Here is an 18942-nt window from a genome sequence, read left to right on the forward strand (position 1 = left end):
AAATGAACACTGTAGCCAACACTCATAAATTATAGCATGTTTTATTTCCATGTCTTAATTCAAAATTTTGTAGTAAATGCTAAAATTAGATAGAAAATATGAGCTTCCCTTTAATCTTTGTGAATTTAAATTGTGCCAGCTTTCAAAAAGCAGATACATAAATGTGTGTGCACATTTTGGTGTGATTTTGATGTTACTTTGATTGCCACTAGTATGAGAAAGTTTCTTCGGTAATATAAAGATCTTAGAACACTAATGTAAACTTTCAAGTATCACATTTAGTACATTTTCAAGAGAGCCTCTGTAGTATTGTGTGTGCGTGTTCATCTGCCCGTGTCTGAATATACATGAGCTGTTTTATACCCTTAAATCATACAGTATGTTTCCAAATGTATTTGACAACGATGTGAAAGCTTTGATCCAATACTTTAATTTTATCATACATTTGATCTTTCGATAATTGCAATTACTTTCTAGTATACTCATACCCGTATTTTGTATAGATGAAAGAAACACATTGTATTTGAAAAAGAATAACAGCACAAAAAAGGCTTTGTATCTCTGAAGATGATTATGCAAAATATAAGCAGCTAATTATTCACAAAATCGTATTTCTAAATAATTCAGATTGCTTTCAAGTAATTGCTGGAGGGAAGTTTTCCTGTTTAGAAAGTGAGTTACTTGTAGCTCAAATACAGAACTTTCAAATTATCGCATGAGTGGGTTGCTTGCAACTGGAAATAAATTATAGGGTTTCTATTTTATATCTGTGTTGATTTGTCCTACCATCTTTTAACAGCTAGTTGCATTGTCTAGAGAATGTGTTAACTAAATGGGATTAGATTTATGGGTCTGTCGTTTCTTAGTCACTAGCTTCTTGTTTCTCGAGAAGATCACCAAGAAGAAGCTAGTTTGTCCAGGCCTGGAGCAGTCTCTGGCTTTTGGAACCCAATCATGCATGCCTCAGTGCTGGTTAGCCAAGAGGAGGTGCGGGTTTGTGGGTTTCCTGTTCCTTGGAGCAGTGGTCCATCGTTCTTACTGATACTATATTTCATCTATTTTGAGTATCGTATGAAATATGACACTTAATTCTTCCACAGGATGACTGCAGTGGTGTTTACTAGGATTCTTGTGTGGGTGAAAGTTTAATACATCTATGTCAAGTACCTGTTACTTAGAGAAAAATAAACAATGTCTAATGTGTGACAGAAAATATTTCAGCATTTAGTGAAAAAATTGCATCCTTACTACTTATCATCATAAAAAAAAGTATTACAAGTGCATGAAATGAAAAGTTATGCTTGGGCCCAGGATGAGATGATTACAGATGTTATGCAGTTTGGAAAAGCATAGGTGTGTGGAGAGTTCTGAGAAGAATATCACTGCTTGGCCTTTTGTGAAGGATGTATGTTATCTAGGATAACCACAATGCTGTTTCCTTATCTTTAAACTATTGTTAAAGTTTTCATTAAGGTTAATTGCATTGGAAGTTCAAAGACTCTGTACAAAGACAATTAGAAAAGAAATAAACCTCCTAACACTTTTTTTTTTTTTTTTGCAGTTTTATAAAGAACTGACCTCAGTTAGTTTAATGATTTCTTAAATAGTTAATTGACTAGAAAGTTTTCAGAAAATAACCTTTGCTTTAAAAATGTCATGGGATTTTTCATATACAGGCCAGCTGAATTCTGTCTTCAGGTGTACAACTCAACCTCAGTTCTGGGTTTTCTACACTTGAAGCCCACATAAACACACTGAATATTTTCTCTTTAAACTTTCACATAAATTGTCTTGTCTGAGTAGGTAACTTTTCTGTCTTTTGCATTGAGCAGATGTTTACGAAAAGTACCCTGGGGCTATCATGACTACTTGAACTGCCACTTGGCTTTGTGCAGAGTTTAAGTTTGCAGGGTGCCACCTGTAAAAAGGTCTAGTTTGGACCTAAGATACTGCAGAGACGGAGAGCTAGGTGCTGTAATATGTTGGTGTATTGTTTTGCTGCTTACAACTTTCTGCTACAGTTTTACTAAGAGCGGGACTCTTTGTCCTTTCTGGCCTGGGTATCAACTGGTATTGTTAGACATTGTATCCAGAAGATCCTTAGAAGCAACACAACCTAAAAATGCAAACCTTTAAGATGATGAGACTCTTTTTCATAAGCAAAAAAAAAAAAAAATTAGAGTTCTGAAATGTTAGTCTTGTACATTGTGTGTATATTAACGTTGAGGTAAAGGTAGTCATGTAAAACTCAACTATCTGTGTCTTTAGAATTAAACATGAACATCTTCAGTGTTCTTTTGGAATGCTAAATAATTATTAATAGTGTTTTTAAAAATTATTTTCACCTTCTTTTAAGAAAATATACATATTTGGCTTAAGCTAATTCTTGTATACTTTTATTAAAAAAACAATTACATCTCTTTGGAAGTGGGATTTATACTTATGGCAGTAAGATAACTGTAGAAGCCCAAATGAAATGCACTCTAATAGGGAATGAGCTATTTACTTCCTAGGCATGTATTCTCAAGCAGAGTATGTGTGTATGTATCTTCTTTCATTCAAATTATAGATAAGCTAATTGTAGTATTTATTTAATAACTTACATGTAACACACACAGAGGAGTACTAGGTAGTCAAAAAACCACACAAGACAATTAAAAACAATTGTGGTTTATGCATATACAAATATGCATATATATTGATGAAGAAACCTTTTTTTCTGATATTCATCATTGGTTTCCATTCACACACACTACTCAATAATAAATGCTGAATTCAATAAATGTCTGGAAGAACATAGCATTGATTATATGTTTGATATTACTTAAAACATATTATGTTCACTGTTCTGGTGAACAGAAAATAAGCTTTAAAATATATATAAATATGCCAGTTCAAAAAAATTATCTAACTTTATTGGGCAAAATGTTGGATCTCCCACCAGGCTTTGTGGGAAACCTTGAAAGCTATTATGGCAGTTACAAAAGTTAATTAGTTTTGTAACAGTGCTCTGCTAAAATGTTGCTTCAGGCAGTGTATTTTGAACACTGTATCTTTATCCAGTATGGTTTCAGAAGATTTTGAGACTCCTCTTGTGGTAGCAGAACGGTATTGTATGAGCGCTACAGATGAGTAAACTGGTTGGATGTTACAGAACAAATATGCAATTTCTACCTAACTGTTGTTTTGTGGTCCACTTCCCTACATACAATACTTCCTGCTCCTTTCATTTAACTTGGATTAAAAGATAAAATACTTTATTTCAGAGATGTTCAAAATGTAGAAGGTTATTTCATATGTTAAAAATTAATGCTGTATTCTTTCTCCCCATACAAAAGAGTACTTATGTGTTTTCTTTTGTTTCCTAGGTGAGTAACTGAAGGTTAACAGAATGCCTGGTTGTCAAGTATGCTTAATGCTTTTCTATAGTACATTGTGGGTAAGTAAGAAAAATATTCATTTTTGTTTGTTTTTTTAAATGAGCACATAAGCAAAAGTGAATAATTGGTAACAACTTGTGCAGTGGTGTTTTAATCAGTGTTGTAATTGGTTCCTATATTAACAACATGTAAAAATCTGTAACATTTGAAAAGGTATTTGATACGGACATGCTTGGATAGTAGGCATTATTGAGTTTTCATAGGCTTTTCTGACTGTTTTGTCCTTCTGACATTTAAATTATATATTTAGGGTACAATTTCTAACTTTGAGGTCTTTGTAGATGTGTTATTTATGAACGAAAAATGAGTACAAGAAAGTAAACTGTAATCCTGTGTTTTGAGAAATATTGTGCATGGCTACTATATATATAAATTATATGTATTACATTTTGAATTTTGTTAATGGCCAACATTAAGTTTTGGGCTTGTGTTCGTTTTGTAGAAGTTGTTAGGAAAATTTTAGTTTCTGGTATAACAGTAATATTCTCCTTAGTCATTATTTACATCTTCCATATGGCTGTTATAACTGGAAATAGATTTTTCTGAAAGACTTTGAACAACATGGTTGAGATATATTGGACTTTATCAACCACTGTGTATATGATCAGAAAAAACAGTAAAAAAAATCAGTTATGACTTTGCATAAATTGTAGTTTATTTAAAAGATAATTAAAATAGTTTGTGAAATTAATGTTAAAAGCCTATGGTGTTAACTGAGTGATCCCTTTTTTCTGAAAATTACACTGGGGTGTGAACATGGATGCCTGGCTTGTCAAATGTCTGTTTTGATATGGTTTAATGGTTTCTTTGTAGAAGGAAGGAAATGTTTAAAATATGTGTTAGATGTTGTTCTCTTAGGTTCTTGTGGAAGCTCTACATGCTGTACCAGTAACTCTTTTCTGTGGTATACGGTTAAACTAAGAAGTTTGGTTTTATTCGGTGTTCACATATCCATACTACTTGTGCAGTAATGTTCATAGGACATGGACATAGCCTATTTCTAGGAAATGAGAATTTTGAGAGTGTATTTAAACCAGGAAAACATTATGGAAAAAAAAAGTTTGTATAAAGGTTGCTAAATAGTGCCATTTGGTGCACAGCATGTGCAAAGAAGAATACGTGAATACAGAGATATCTAGTACTCATGCATTCAGAGACTTGTGGTAGAAAATGTGTATTAAAACACAGTGAACAATGTTGATTCAGGATGCCTGGCAGCCATTTTACTATGGCATCCTTATTTTGCCTATAGGATTGTTTTTCAAAGTGTTATTCTGCAATTAGCCTATTATACTTCTGCTTGAAATGGTAACTAACAATCTCCAGAAAAGATGGGGGGAGGCTTAGGAAAGTGTTCTGTGTATTCAGGTGTCTCTGGTTTTATATTCTGATATAACAAACTAACTTCCCAGGAACTAATGAAAAACACTTAAAGTTCAGATGTCTTTTGAAAACAAGAAACTATTTTTCTCTCATTTTGAAAACCTGGTTTTCACAAAATTTGTTCTATCAAATTTGATACTATTTATTTAAATTGAAATACAAAGAATAAAGTGATAAGCCTCACTGACAGAAATGGAAATCTTGCTTTCCAATGAGTTAGGGTCAGTAATTCACCACATATGAAATTATTCAGCGTTGAATTATTTTCATTTAGTGATTTCTTAGATAATAGTTACAATGTATAGACTAGTCTTTGAACCAAACTTGATTCAAATGTCAATGTCGTTTGCAGACTTCAGAGGTATTTCATAATAATTTCCAACTATCTGTGTATGTAAATCTACCAAATGAGGTAACTGAATACTATCTTATTGTCTGTTCTCTTGTGTCAGTTCTATTGTTGGGAATTATTCACAGTTGCACGTACCTTTGTATAACTGTACAGTTGGTTCACAAGAGGAAATCTTGAGGTTGTGCATTTAAATATTAGGTTGGATTCTGTTTGGAAACTTAGATTTGAAAAAGGTAGAACTGGAAAATGAATATTAATATGTAATGTGAAGACAGTTCCTTCTTCTATCAGTATTTTCTGAAACAGGACCAATCTTTCCAAACTCTGGATTTTTTATGGCAACATTCATTATTAGTGAAACCTGTGACAATATTAGAACAGTCATAAAATATTGGTCACATACATCTCTTGAACCTAGAATAGATTGTGTTCTTACATGTTCTGTAGAAATAATCCGAGTCTCATTTAATGAAGCTTAAAAGCAAAGCAAAGGGAAGTGAAAATTTAATTTAGACCCTTTAATAGTCTTACAAACGAATCAGTTAGAAAATACCAATGCCATTTGCATTGCTATCCAATTAAGTAACTACTAGACGTCTAGAGGGGTACTGTATGTTTTCTAAATACAAAATGTTGTACATAAGAACGAGCTGTATTTTAAAATTATAGATGCCTTTAAAAATTTCTGCAGGAATGTCATCTTCTGACATCTTGATTAATTACACCTGCTTTTTTTACATGCTGACATTATTCTTCAATATTTTTCTTTGTGTAGGTTTGTGTTTCTAACTACAATAGTAACCAAAACCACTTGCTTTTGTAAATGTCAGAGAAATTATGTTGCACTGTTTAAAAAAAAAAAAAAAGTAAACTTCTATTTTTGTTGCCATGTTGATATTTCTTCTTGGTTAAAATAAAACTTGATATTCAGTTTTCATTAGTTTATAGTTACAACTGATCATAGCTTCACTTCTGTAAGAATAAATTAGAGCATAGCCGTCCTCCCATCCTGCTTTTCCTCCTCTCCCTCCTCCCCTAGCTCTATGAGACTGTCTCGTGGTGTTAATTGAACCATAAACTGCCTAACTCTAAAAATAACTTTTGAAAACAGAAGCATCTTCCCAAATCTTTTCATAAACATGTTTAATATTCAGCTGACACAAAAGTAGACATTGCACTTCCTATCAACAACCTGAGGCACTGCGTTCATGCTGACTCCCCTGCAGCTGCGGAATCAAGGTACAGGCAAGCTACATGTTTTCTGAAGTACCACAACAATTCAAGCAGTCAGGACAATGTCTAATGAAAAAGGTGTGCTTATGCTATAGCTTTGTAAAGGATTTTCCCTTGCCTGTGAAAAACTTTTAATACTTCATTAGATGCCCCAGTTTGGTATGAAATTTGAATTTAGTAGGCTTTTGGGCACTGTGACTATGCATTGGTTTATTCTGGGTGAAAGCAGAATAAAGTAAAGGAATGAATAGTCTAGTGTTTTGATACCTATTACTTATTTTGTCCTCTTGGACTTTTTTTTTCTTTTTTTTTAATTCAGATACACATGCATTCCTCAATTAAAACAAAGGCTTTATGTTAACATACCTTTTATTCCCAGGGTAAATAAATCCTTTATAATGTCTGTATTGTACTTTAAAGTGATGATCAGGTAGACATATAACACTGAAAATAAAACAGCTGGGTCGGAGCCAGGAGCTCCCACTGCAGGGGCACAGGGCACAACTTCAGCCACGGGTGAGCTGCCCGGCCTCGGGCAGGGTGCGAGGTGGCTTTGCCTACCTGGTGGGCAAGGCCCAGTACCCTCAGCTACCCTGCAGGATGATTCTGGCCAGTGGCATGGGTGAGCTGAAGTTTGCTGGCCCAGCAGGCCAGGTCGAGGCAAACAGCGTGCAGGGCTCGGGTTCAAAGAGGAGGGCATACAAGGTGCAGTTGAGATAGCTCGGCTTAAGGCGTTCGTATTTACTGCTGGCAGCTTTGCACAAGGAGTATGACACTAAATATTTTTCCATATCAAAGCTACCATGTAATGACAGCCTGCATTAAGCAGAGTAATTACTAAGAGAAACTTTGCAAAGATTTGTCGTGTCTACAGCATATTTCTATGCAGCGAATGGAAGCTGTTCCAGGGCACAGTGTACCTTGTCTATGATGTGCAATTTAATTGAACATCTTGTTATGTTTTTGTTTTATTACTTATAGCACAGAAAATAAGCTATGTGACTTACAATCTAAATAAAATATATTATCCTTCATTCAGCTTGCAAGATAGAGAGTTGTGCAGGAGTAAGATGATAATAAGGAGAAGAAAGACAGGGAGGGAACATAAGCTCACTGAGATGGTACTCACTGGCAGATAAAGCAGTGTGTTGAAATGAAGACTCCTGGTTTGATGTTGAAAGAATACATTTTTTATTTATTTATTTTTTAACATCATAAATTATGGATCTTCCAGAAGAGACAAGAAAACTTTCTACCTGCATCGGCTTAGGAAAGGCAGTTGAGCAATTGAGCTGCCACAGAATATTGTGAAATTGAAGTTGCTGGTCTTTCTTGGAGATAAACTCTAGTCCAGCTTGTACTATGCAGTAATTAGGATGAGATGTAAGCTACTCATTTATGAAGTTGCCAGTTGGGACAGTATCTCTGGCTACTTGGATACTCCTTCCCACGATGCTCATACATTTTTTTTCAGTGGAGACAAAACAAAACTGGATGATTTACAGAACTGTGCTAGTTAGGTGCTCATTTCAGTGATGGTGACTTTGGTTACAGTGAGCTATTGTTTCTCCCCAAGTTCCTGACACCAGGCTCTCTCTTTTCTTCTGTGTTTTAGAGGTTTCATCTTGAGAAGAGAAACACAAGTATCTCTTAGCTTTTTAATGTTTGAATGGTTCTTAAATATATTTTGAACTGTAAAAATATTTCAGACTTTTCCATATGATTTGCAATTATATACAGTAGATTCATTTATTGCAGACTTGCAAACATGAGCTAAAATTAGAAAACTATAAGCAATTTAATCTTGTTGGGTGAGTGTCATCCAGGTTCCTGATTTCTTATTCATAATCTCTGCTAGCAGTTATCTATCTGTCTAACAGGCAGTTAGATAGTGTCTTATCCTAAGTAACTAGTTAAAGCCTGTCTAGTAAGCATGTCTATAAAACTGTAATCAATGAGATAAGCTTTAATTCATCATCCAATCAATGATCTATTTGGGTTTTTATTTAAGCTACTGTTTAAGATTATGTAGATTACAGGAAAGGATGAAAATTAAAATTACTGTCCAATATTATGAAAAATGAGAACCCTACATTATTTATGTGTCACAAGCCTGGTTAAGGTTTAGACTTCTTTTCTGATACAGCTTTGTGTACCTTTTTTTTTTCTTCTTCTTTTGTTGTGCCAGGTGGTTTTACTCGTATTTTCTATCCACTAAACAAGCTGAATGAATGGGATCATTTCACTTACTGCTATTTTAGGAAAGTAATAACAAGTTTCAAACATGAATGTGGTCTCTATTATAGCCCATTAAACAGAACGAAAACCAATGCTTGTTTTGATATCATTGTGTATGGTTTATTAATGAAATGTTACCCTTTGATTGTGGATATATTCAGGCAAATTGTTTTGAACTCAGTCTGGCTGAATAAAAGCACTGACATAAGTTGGATACATCTACTGAACTGGATTCAGCATAGGGAACTTCTGAATTTTTATTCATTTATTTTTTATGGGAGATGCATGCAAGAAGCTAAAAAAATGACCCTGCGTAGATCTAGGTTGTTATTGTTTTGTATACCTATACTCTGCATACACACAAATCTTTCTGGTTGGGGTGTGTGTGCGCTCTTCTACTTGAGTATTACCCCTCCAAATCTATTCTTGTAAAGTAGATTATGATAGACTATTTCATTGCTTTTCATTAGACATTTACTGTTTCTTTTTTGTCTTCAAAATGAAATGACTGCACTTGATGCAGCAATATGCACTTAATATAATGCAATTATGCTTTTTTTGTCTCTGTGCTGTAGCTTCTTAATCCAGGGCCCAGACTGTCAAATATATTTGACTGAAGCTATTTTCTACTTTTCTTTTACTGTCTTTTTTTCTCTTGAAATTCTGACCTGTTCTTTTCTAGCTTTCTGGTTTGCTTCTTTCTACTTCATCACCTTCAGGCTTTGTAACAATTCTCTTTCTGATATTTATTCCTCGTTGTTCTCACTGCACATATTAATTTTCATTTCTCATTTTCTATATGTTTGCTTTATTTTCTTGACTGTTTTGTATCTTAATTGGACAATAGGGAAAAGTAATTGAACCTTTGATCCTATGTTAAGCAATTCTAATATTCTTTGAGGGCAGAAGGTACTTAAGAGAAGAATAAAGCTGTGAAATATTGCACTTATTTCATGGATTAAGTAGTACCAAAGTGTCAAAGGTGTTAGCATGTTAACACTAAGTAATTAAGAAGCTGAAAGTCATTTTAACTTGCTTGTTTCAATGGCAACAGCCGCTATGCTTATATTTATTATTATTTTAAGTATTTGAAAAAAAAAAAAAACAAAAACACGTTTAAGCTGCAACAACAACAAAAAGACACTTTTCAATTAAGGGTTTGATTTGAATAGTGTCTCCTATTACTTTTGGATTTAAAGGTGATCATTTTATGGTTTTGATCTTTAATATAAGAAGAGTCCCATTTGAAAGTCTGATGGAAAAAGTTACTCAAAATGAGCTAAAACTTCTATTACTAGTGCTTCTAGTGAATAATTTTGTTCCCTTTAAGGTAAAATAAGAGAAATTCCTAACAAATAAGGAAAGAGAATTAAAAATAGAAAACACACCTTGTATTTTTTCACCGATTTATTTGCAGTCATTGTGCTAGACTATCAAAACCTCAGCACATGGATTTTACTACCCACCAAAAGCCAAGGTGCACACTTCCTGATATCAAACAGCTGTAGGCTACAGACTAATGATTTCTCCAGCAGTAAATGTAGTTGTTTAAAATGGTTGCCACCTTATTAGTGATTGCTACGTTTGCAGCTGAATTAATGGATTGTTTAAATGCTGTTGGTCAAATCACAGTGAGGCTTCCATCAAATCTAAATAACTTTGTGCTGAAATGACCAAACAGAGTCAGTAATGAGCATCTGGTGCAGAAATTTTTCAATCATTCCAGCTAGCTGTGCCAGAATTCATCTTTGTATGCCCTTTGTCATTGATTTCAGCTGTTGCTTTATTTTGCTCATTGAGTCACAACAGTGTTGCAAAAGAAAGTCTTGTCTAGCTAAATTAAAATCCTTTCCTGAAACGTATTCAAGGAATGAAAGGGAAAAAAAGAGAAGAAAAGAAATAAATCAAGGAGAATCCAAAAAAGGTCAAAAATGCTGGTGTCAAATTCCAGATCATTTTCAGAAAATAGCAGAAATCAATAGAAGCTTTAAGTTCTTTGAAAACTTTTTTTTTTTTAAATCTGTATTAGGACAAAACATTTGTTCCTGAAATCCCAAAAGCTGACAGAATGTCAAGAAGGATGGAATTTCTTCCTAATTTTAATCCTGTTTTTATTGATGCCAGTGTGGATTTTTTTTTTCAATTTATATTTAGGTTAAAATGCTAAATTCATGGTGTGCAGAACAGCTTACTCTTTTATCCCTTCATTCACTATTTAGGCCACAGGTTTTTTACCCTCAGATTTCTGCTAGTATTCTGCTTTTGTTACCATCACAATTTTTTTCTTGTTGAGCTCTATGGCTTTAATAGACTAATTCTTTTTTTTCCTTTTTTTTTTTTTTTTTTTTCCCCTGAACATTATGGCAAACTTTGAGTAATACCAAACTTAATAGTGTAGGCTAACAGTAACAGTGCTATATTTCTGGCTGTATAAAGTGATGGTCTCTAACAGCATTGACAACACAAGATCATGCTGTGCATTCATTTTGCTTGACATCTCAGAGAGAAATGTTACCTTTTTAGTGCCTTCATTTTTTTTTTTAAATTAAGATCTATTCTCTGAATAAAAATGTCAAAGGAGGCCAATGCTTTCCAAGACATAGCAAACTCTTTCAGAAGATTGTTCTCTTACGCTGGTGTAATCTGTTTTGCACTAGGTATTCTGTAGCTAGCATAATGCAAGCACCAAGTGTTTTCCATAAGGCAACACAGAATAGTTGGTAACGTTGACAGATTTCTCAGCTGTTTCTTTTAATTGGGATATTCTTATGATGAAATTGAAGTGTCAGTAAGACATTGAATATTAGTTGTATAATCTTAATGATTCATTCTTAAATTTCATATGAACATTTCCTATATGTTTCCATGCTCCTGTATTCTGGTCTGAATGTATCTCTGCTAGCTCGCACTGGAAGATCTCGAACAACTTTATGTACCTTCTTACTTAGATAATCCTACCAGATTTGGAGATGTCAGCAAAACTGATGCTCTTGATTCATATAACTGTCAAATTTTGCATGTCCTTCAACAATACAAAGACTTTCTGGTGTGACTTTTTTTTTTTTTCAGTTTTGAACACATGTACATTGTATATGCATACATATCAGGAATTATATGAAGCACAGTTTTTGAAAGGTGCTTTTTATTTTCTTTTCCACACCTAATTTGGTATTCTAAATTTGCACTAGCAGCTACCATAGCAGCTTTTTTTTTTTTCTTTTAATAAAGGAGAAGGAAAGTAGGATAGTTTTGCAAATGCCCTATTGAAAAGATTGAAGAATTAAGCTCTGACTTTCCTTTGTAACTTGAAAATTGTGAAATTCAGCAATTGTGCTTCCAGCCCATTGCATTAAAGAATTGCTGCCCACTGCATGAATGGGCTTCTCAGTTTCTTAAAAAGCCGAGAACACAATTCCCACCTGGCTTCCTGCTATAGGTCACTTCCACATGCTGCACCCAGGGAGGCTGTGTAGCAAACAGTGACTGCTGAATTTGCTTGCAGGTCTGTTCTTTCAACATGTACACAAATAGTCTGACACATTAATCTGGAATTAAAATTTAAATGAATATATGGTAGAGACCTCTTAGTGACTAAAGAATGAATTTAGTTTTAAAAATGAATTGGTGTTATTTTATTCTAACATATACTGCATTATTTGCAGTGTCCACAAAAGGACTTCAATGACAATGGCTGCAAATATTTCACTGTTTTTTTCCTAGTCATCTGAAATAAAGTTATTTTAAAGACAGGAGATCCCACTGACTTACAGATTCTAGTTGCCTGGGGAGTCCTTTAGTATCAAGGTCATTACACATGAATGGCCTGTGGTTCTGTCCACAGATGGAAAAGAAAGAGGGTATTGGGACAGCCTGTGGTCTGCTGACTTTGGTTCCTGAATAGGCTTTGTGAGAGTATTTGGGAGATAAAATTGTTGGCAAAATGCTTCATAAAACATCGAGCACAAAACAAAAGGATTCATCTGAAGATTGGTGGTGGTCAGGCCCCAAGACTGATGTTCTCCCTTCCAAGATGTGAAAACAAACCAATTAAATGACGTTCTTCTGGATTAAGTTATTAAAGAATAGCAGAGCTTGGGTATGTAGGGAAATTAATTTTCAAGGGAGAAACTTCTCAAGAAGTGTTTAACTGTGCTGGCTACGGAATGGTATTTTTACGTTCCTAAGATATATGCTACATTATAAATAATTGTTCATAAAGACAAAGTTATGTGAATATAAGTAAGATTTTCCAGTGAAACTTAATGAAGTGGCTGCGAGCAGTCTTTCTAAAGCATAGTAAATGCTTTTATTGAATAATGAAGATGATCTCTTTACAGGTATACAGGGCATTTTCAATTCTTTTCTTCTACTGGCTGTTTGTTTCAGACCCACATATTGGTGGTTCTTTTTAGCAGTCCACAGCTAAGAAACCTCTCGGGCATTTTCATCTGCATGAGAGACAAAAAGGGCAGCTTCCCATCACCATGTGTCTTTAGGAGATGGCTGACACTGGAGATACATCAGGCTTTGATGAACAGTAGGAATTTTGGCTGAGTGGCAGTGCCTGAAGGAGCTGAGGGTGCCTCCAGAATGGGCTGACAGCTTTTGAGGCAGAGGGCAGTAGCCTGAGCTGTGGGGAGGGTGATGTGGAGACCAGCGCTGCTGGCTGTCCTGCTTAGCCAGCCCGTTTCTGTGTCTGTGCCCAGTGAAGAAGAGTTATTCAGAAAAGCCCCCGGAATTGTTACAATTTGTGAATCAGCTAACATTGGTTTCACTCTTGTAGCCGCTTGGGAAATCTAATTGCTAGCAGCCTCTTAGAGGTCAATATTATAGATTGCTTTTTACAGAAAGATCAAGGAAAAGATCAAGCTTTACTTCTTATTTGAAGATGGGAGGGAGGAAGGACAGGTAGGAAAGGGCAGGGAGCTCAATAAGAGGATGTGATCTGCACACGGGGGCACTGAAACAGCTTTTCATCATAACCTGCTATTGGATGATGGTGCTCAAGAATAAAGCTCAAAGATGAAAACAAAATTGTATAATTTAGCAAATACTAGCCACCTTTAGAAGACCCATTAAACAATTTTCTATGGAGAAAAAAAATGATTAGTTGTAAGTCTTGGTGATTTTTTGTTATACAAGGAAAAGTTTTATTTATTTATTTATTTATTTTCTGGGTCCAGCCTGTAGTTAGAAGGTGTTATATTTTTTAATCTAAATCAATTAAGATACCATTAGTTTTTGAGGAAGTAACTCTACCTTTACTTGGTGACAAAGGTAAAACAAACTTAGATATACTGAACACCTTGTTTAAAAGTGATGACATCCAAAATAAACTTAAATTTCATCTATTCATTTGTAAAATTATGAGAAATAACTTATTTTATGCCATAGACATGAGGATATCTTAGTTTTTTTTTTTTTCCTGAGTTTTTCAGGTTTGCTATTCTTGTGTGAGTGAATGCTTTAAGTTGCCAATATGTATGGAGTACTTCAGGTATCAGGCATTACTGGTTAATGGAATTAATTACTGGAACACAAATTTCCAAAACCCACAAGTTTAAAGTGAGCATGTAATATGGATTAAAATGAGTATGCCATATAGATAAAAAAGGCCATGGGATGGTGTTTGTGGAGATGCAATGTTTATGAGTGCTTTCACTTCCCGTTAGCTGAAGCTTTGTTAAAGATGAACTAAGTATCAAACAGAAGCTATGGGGGAAAGCAGTTGTTTTGCAGAAACTGTTGGTTGTTTAGCAGGTTAGGTTGTTCAACATATATAATCCAAGTTCCAAAATTAATCTTCCACTCATAAAAAACAGTTATGATACCTAAAGCCTAAGTTCTTGGAGTTCTTGAACATTCTCAGGTAAACTTTCAGTTGGATTTCTATGGAAAATGTTCTAAACTCAATTTTCTGTCTGAAAACCAGTACCTTACCTGCAGAATGGCTTGATAGAGCATAAAACAAGAGGAAGAGGTTTGTCCTACTTTTTTTTTAAACTTTTATGATGATACAGAAGTTGATGTAATTTTAGTCCACATTTAGGGGGATAATTTTAATATAAAGAGGTCTTTTATTGGCCCCTTAAGAATGCAGTGGACACTGCTAGAATAACACTGTAGTATCATAATTCTAAAAGTATGTTTTATTGCCACCTATTAATTTTGATCATCATGGGCCTAAATCTCCGCTGTTTTGGCAGCAGCTAGTTAGCATTGCCTTCTTCCTTTTTCCATAGCCCAGCCTGGAGTAATTACGTACAGAAGCCTCTTGTTTGCAAAAGTAAGGGTAGAGGAGGTAAGAGAGAGAGGATGGGAGGCTGTGGATGTGGTAGCCATGGTAGGCAATGAGCATGTGGTGATGCTGTGGTCTGTTTTCCAGAGTGCCAGGTCCCATGGAAGTTGTCCTGTGGTTGTGGGGCTGGTGACTCCTGAGGTGGGAAGGCGGAATGAAGAGGAAGTGGTGGTGGAGTTGTGGGTGTTAAGAAAAATTCTTAGCTCTGCTTTTCAGTATGGTGTTTGGTGAAGCCCTTGCCTTCATCCTTCCTTTTCTACTGCACAGCGATCCCTGAAGGGGATCCACATCCTGTGCTCTCCTGGAACTTGATGATTCCTTCTTCAGAAGATTTCTTAATACCAAGATATGTTATTCGATTATGTGAGTTATCACAAATACAGAATGTTTTTAAAAAGTATAATTTTTAATTTTGCACAAAATTTGATGTTGGGAACTTAAGTCTGCAGGGGACTCTTACATGTTTGCTTATTATAAGGCAACAAGTTTAAAAGGGTTGACAGACAATGTGAAAGCTCATCAGTACTCTGCAGTGAACATTATGCCCCTATTAAAGACCAAAAGCTGGAAATATAATGGGCCAGTAAGGAGTAAACTAGGGTTTAAAAGACCACCATTGGTATCTTGGGTCCCTGCAGCAACAGGATCCTTGTTATAGAAATCAGAGATCATCTTAGGAAGGAGCAAACACCACTCTGCAGGGGAGGACCGGTTCTGCAGAAATGGCCTGGGTGAGGAAAGGGAGCTCCTTTTTTAATATTGTTGTCAGTGCTTTCATGGATGTTTGTAATACTTTGCTTTTACAATTAACGTTATGTTGTCTAACCGTCAAAAGCTTGATAAAACCCTGCTTAGTTGAATGAACATTTTCGTATTTGTCATTTTCTTCCAATTATCTTTGAGCAATGAATGCTCATTCCAGAACGTTTCTCAGTAAGAGAAATATTTTGCAGGTACAATGATAAGTCAAAAAAGATAAGATGTTATAAATTTTGTCACAGGTGCATTACACCCAGACTTAACTAGATTACCATTTATTGTGCTGTAATGATTTCTTTTTCTGCTTGTCCAAATAAGCTTTTGTATTCTATGCATATATATTTTGACTGACACTGGGTATTTATCCTAATATGCATTTTAATAAAATATAGAACAATTAAAAGAGGGTAAAAAAAAAAAAAGATGACACAAGGGAAGACAATAAGTTTTCACTAGACTGTATCGTTTATCATTTTTCTTTTATATTAGAAAAAGATAGAAAAGCTGTATACAGTTCTAGAGTGAAGGCAGTGGAGTGTAGAACTGCATGCCCCTGTCAAATTGATAGAGTGAAGATGTTGAGGAAGATAATGGAAACTTTCTATTCAGTGAGGAGTGGAATAAAGAAGCCATTTCTAGTCATTCATCAGCATTGATTGCCTTAGTGCTTTAGGCTTAGATCAGAACTTGCATGTTATAAAGACTTGAACAAATATGGAGATCTACTCTGGAAATGTACTTAGATGAAGCTTATCTTTTGGTGTAGAGAGATCTCTGAATATTTAATATGAAGATTACATGATAACTTCAATGGTGATATACAAAGGAATAAACTGCGGGCAATAGTTATAATGAAAGTAAAATGTTTATTGGGTAGTGGGATATGTGGTCCCTTACAATACAAACAGTTCCACGTTTCTTGTTTGATTTTACAGCAAGGAAACAGAGGCAATAAAATAAACCTATATTTCAGTTACAATAGTTCATACAGTTTATTCCTAGGGAAACATCAGGATTCACTTGAATTTTCTTCTCACCTGGCTATATCAGTCAGTAAACACTTAGGTATTCCACAACTGCTAGTACCTTGCCTCTGCAATTATAGTTGCAACAATTAGTATATTAATCATTTACAAATTTTATTATGCAACCTTCTGAAGTTTTAACATACTGTAATTTTACAGTAATGTCATTATGCTGGGAATTTTAAATTTTATGTTCAGTTTTTGTGGTGCTTGGGTATTCATCATTTATAGTTTGGACTTGCACAGAAAATGAGACTTTGCAAGACTTTGTGCAAGAACACAGGAGCACAAGACTTTGTGTCTCAATAACTTAAACCAAGTGATACACAGGAAGGCAATCAGAACAGATGCCATTGTAACATGTTCAAGAATTTTTTTTTCTCACATAAAAACAAACAAAATCTGCAATAAAATAATACAAATGTTGAACATTTTTCAATCTGTTTCCAGTATTTTCAAAATATTAAGTTATTAATTGATAATAATTTTATTAGCCTAGAGTCAGGGGTGTTCATAGTAATAAAAGCACTGATGATTGCTGTAGCTGGGAATAAATTAGAATTTCTATGTTGAGTTACAGGTTTCAAAACTGATATCAGTTTTAGGCATCTTCTGACGTAGAAGAATGAACATGTGACGATATATAAATAAAGCTACCTCAGTTTTTTTGTTTTGTTTTGTTTTTTTTAATAATACAAAGAGATGGAAGACAGAAGCAAAATAAAAATACAAGATTGCATGTAGTATCGAGAGATTTTTTACACTAAAAATTGGATTTAAACTGCGAAAGTTGTAAACCATAAAAGAAAAATTCCACATATGAGGAATTTTTATTAGTGACGTTACTACAAGGATGATCTATCCATTTTTGGTAGATCAGGTTTCCTGATTTATTCTGGACTATTTATTTTAGTAGAAATACTTCAGCTGTTGTTTATTGTCTTTCTGTTCCTTCTTTCTCGGTGGCTTCCTTTGCAGAGGTAAAAATGTTTGAAAAAATTTTGGAAGGTAACAATTATGGAAAAATTTGTATTACTGTGTTCACTACTTGATCTGTCAATGTGCTGTTTGTATTTCACTCTGATATTGTAAGAAGTAAACTGTGACTGGTCCGCAGAGTTTCATGATGTTTTTTCTTTTCTTCTTTAGTCAGATACTTAATGGGAAACTACATTACTTGGGTCAGTTTGATTTTGACAACATGCTTCAAATTAATGTTGTATCTCTAAAGCTAGAATTGCTACTACCCATTTGCCTGATTTTACGTACAATATTTTTTATTCTTTTACTCTTAATCTTGGCTTTAAATCAGAATGATTTGTGCTTTATCTTGTTTATTGGTCTTTTCTGTGTAACTATCAATATCTGTTCCTCAGCTTTGCAATGTTTGTTTTCACATGTTTGTGTTTTGACTTCTGGGATTCCTTCTCTTAATTTTCATTGAAATTTATGTTTTTATTTAAAAAAGAAATAGTATTTACAAAATAGCCAGTACATAAAAATGTCAGAAAGAAAGAAGTTTAAAATCTTTAATCTTTACAGAACTAGTTTTACTGTATTATCATAAAAAAAATATGATTTTTCAGTATTCTTTTCATTGTCTCAGAACTGAAGATACTCTCTATAGATAAATAGAGAGCTAGATTTTTTAAAAAACAATCACTCTTTCTATATCTTTAGGGGCTCAAATAAAATAATAATATTACAGTGATAGTTAAGACGATACCAACCACATAGGTGATATGTTTTTAGAAGCTAAGCTTAGTTTAGGTAGCAAACCTGACTTGTTATAATTCACATTGGTAAGTACGAACAACTTACTACTATGTTTCTTTCATGTGCATGGAATTTGTGGATGTTTTTACACATCTGCTTGAAGTTTTCAGAACTCTTAAATAATTGCACAGATATAACCATTATGTATAGAAATGTATACACTATATAGTTCAGTCAATTCGTATTTGTTGTATGGTAGCCTGTTTATGCTTACATGTTTGTGGATGTGTGGAATTAAAGGAATTAATAGCTTTAATAAAATTAGGCACTGTGTCTAACTCCTACCTGAGAAGATATTACTGGAAGTTGTAAAACATGCACTGGGAAGCCAATTTCTTTTTAGAATTGTAATTGATGATGACTATGAGGCCAAAAAAAAAAAAAGTTGAAGTATGTGATACAAATGTTAACTAGGTGGCAATATAATAATGATAACTA

At 34.2% G+C, this 18942-nt stretch overlaps 1 protein-coding gene and 1 long non-coding RNA gene across 5 annotated transcripts in view; both read left to right on the forward strand.

Moving 5' to 3' along the window:
- Window positions 1–18942, forward strand: part of CADM2 (cell adhesion molecule 2) — a 659818-nt gene that overhangs the window by 118279 nt on the left and 522597 nt on the right. The window lies entirely within an intron of this gene.
- The window catches only part of LOC308187554, a 63572-nt gene that overhangs the window by 25112 nt on the left and 19518 nt on the right, over window positions 1–18942 (forward strand). For both annotated transcript variants that reach the window (XR_013944775.1, XR_013944776.1), the window contains exon 2: window positions 3369–3439. This is a non-coding gene — a long non-coding RNA (uncharacterized lncRNA). The remainder of the gene's footprint in view (window positions 1–3368; window positions 3440–18942) is intronic.

The sequence above is a fragment of the Anser brachyrhynchus genome (assembly GCF_964034855.1).
Source record: "Anser brachyrhynchus genome assembly, chromosome: 1".
NCBI classification, from domain to species: Eukaryota; Metazoa; Chordata; class Aves; order Anseriformes; family Anatidae; genus Anser; species Anser brachyrhynchus.